Source organism: Populus nigra, chromosome 2 (assembly GCF_951802175.1).
Source record: "Populus nigra chromosome 2, ddPopNigr1.1, whole genome shotgun sequence".
NCBI classification, from domain to species: domain Eukaryota; kingdom Viridiplantae; phylum Streptophyta; class Magnoliopsida; order Malpighiales; family Salicaceae; genus Populus; species Populus nigra.
Window position 1 is genome coordinate 10,251,320 of NC_084853.1, and position 2,500 is coordinate 10,253,819.

The window sequence follows — 2,500 nt, forward strand, 5'->3', positions numbered from 1 at the left end:
GGCCAGCGACGTCGGGCTGGCCCCTGCAGCGCCTAGCCTCTCCCACGCGGGGGGCAGGCCAGAACGCGGGGGGCCAGGGCCCGAAGGCAGCCCCCCCGCGGGCGAGAGAGCAAGCCAGCAGGGGCTGTCGCCTGCCGCGGCCAGCGACGTCGGGCTGGCCCCTGCAGCGCCTAGCCTCTCCCCCGCAGGGGGCAGGCCAGAACGCGGGGGGCCAGGGCCCGAAGGCAGCCCCCCCGCGGGCGAGAGAGCAAGCCAGCAGGGGCTGTCCGCGCGTCGCGCGGCGCGGCATGGCTGCGGGGGCCGCGCGCGCGCGCCCAAGCGCCCAAGGGCCCCCAAGGGCCCCAGGCCCTCAGGCCCCAGCGCCCCAGCGCCCAGCGCGGGCGGGCGCGCGCGCGCGTGTGGTCTTTGAGGGGCGCCGGCCTGGTGGCTCCCTAAAGAGCAATAAGTGTCATTGCAGCTCTGGCAGGGGGAGACACTACTAGGTCCCAGCTGTCACCCCCCCTCTAAAAAATTCATTTCTTGGTATTTTGAGCTGAAATTTTGCAGAGAGGTTGGCAAAAATCCAATCCACCTTCATTAATTTTCCCAGAATTTTTCGAGGTCGGGAAGTATTTGTTTTAATTTTCCTACCATTAGAAATCGAGTAAATCCGCAAAACTAGGAACCGGCCCGGAATGACCCCAAATTCAGTGGGCAGCCTCATAAAAATATGGCTGATTTTACTGGATTGGTTTCATGTGGAAAGCACGACGTTTTCTTGTAGGAATGCGGGAACCCCGGCAGCTCGCCTGCCGCGGCCAGCGACGTCGGGGACGCTGGCCTGCGCTGTCGAGCCCGCGAGGGCTGTCTCCGCGGCAGGCCCCCCCTGAACGGGGCACGACAGGCCACCGCGCTGGCTCGTCCAGCGTCGACAGTCCCTCGTCCAGGTTTCAGATCGCGCCAAGTCGAACCCATGACCTGCTCAAGCCATCGTGCGCTGCCGAATTCGCATCTGCGTGTAGGCTGCCATTCCACGCGGCAGCCCCTGTTTTCGTCAGCGTGCCCCCCTGACGAATTTTCCTGCCTGGCCCAGTCCAGCGTCCAGCCCCTGTTCGTCGAAAAATCTGCGCTGCTGATTTTCCACGACGAGCCTACTTTCGTCAGCGTGCCCCCCTGACGAATTTTCCTGCCTGGCCCGGCCAGTCCAGCCCCTGTTCGTCGAAAAATCTGCGCTGCCGATTTTCCACGCGGCAGCCCCTGTTTTCGTCAGCGTGCCCCCCTGACGAATTTTCCTGCCTGGCCCGGCCAGTCCAGCCCCTGTTCGTCGAAAAATCTGCGCTGCCGATTTTCCACGCGGCAGCCCCTCTTTTCGTCAGCGTGCCCCCCTGACGAATTTTCCTGCCTGGCCCGGCCGGTCCAGCATCCAGCCCCTGTTCGTCGAAAAATCTGCGCTGCCGATTTTCCACGCGGCAGCCCCTCTTTTCGTCAGCGTGCCCCCCTGACGAATTTTCCTGCCTGGCCCGGCCGGTCCAGCATCCAGCCCCTGTTCGTCGAAAAATCTGCGCTGCCGATTTTCCACGCGGCAGCCCCTGTTTTCCTCAGCGTGCCCCCCTGACGAATGTTCGTCGAAAAATCTGCGCTGCCGATTTTCCACGCGGCAGCCCCTGTTTTCCTCAGCGTGCCCCCCTGACGAATGTTCGTCGAAAAATCTGCGCTGCCGATTTTCCACGCGGCAGCCCCTCTTTTCGTCAGCGTGCCCCCCTGACGAATTTTCCTGCCTGGCCCGGCCGGTCCAGCATCCAGCCCCTGTTCGTCGAAAAATCTGCGCTGCCGATTTTCCACGCGGCAGCCCCTCTTTTCGTCAGCGTGCCCCCCTGACGAATGTTCGTCGAAAAATCTGCGCTGCCGATTTTCCACGCGGCAGCCCCTCTTTTCGTCAGCGTGCCCCCCTGACGAATTTTCCTGCCTGGCCCGGCCGGTCCAGCATCCAGCCCCTGTTCGTCGAAAAATCTGCGCTGCCGATTTTCACCGACGAGCCTACTTTCGTCAGCGTGTCCCCTTGACGAATTTCCCTGCCTGGCCTGGACAGTCCATCTTCCAGCCCATGTTCATCGAAAAATCTGCGCTGCCGATTTCCCCGACGAACCTGCAGCTGCACAAATCTGCGCTGCCGATTTCCCCCCCTGTCGGCATGGCTGCCGCTGCCCCGATGTCCAGACCAACAGTCTTTTTTGTCGACTTTGCCGATTTTGTCCGCGCTGCCGATTCCAACACTACCCCCTGCATCCAAACCAGCATTGTTTCGTCAGCTCTTCCCCTGACGATTTTAGCCCTGTAACAAACAGTAGGCCTCCAATCCCGCCAACGGGAGCCAAGTTGATAGGGAAGAGAATTGAATGACGCGCCTGGTCCTCGCACCCCGCCACCCGAGGGGCCTTTTTCCCGGCAGCCTCTGAAAAACTCTAGCTTTCACGGTCCTCGCCGCCCCTCACCACCATGGCAGGCCTCTAATCCCACCCAT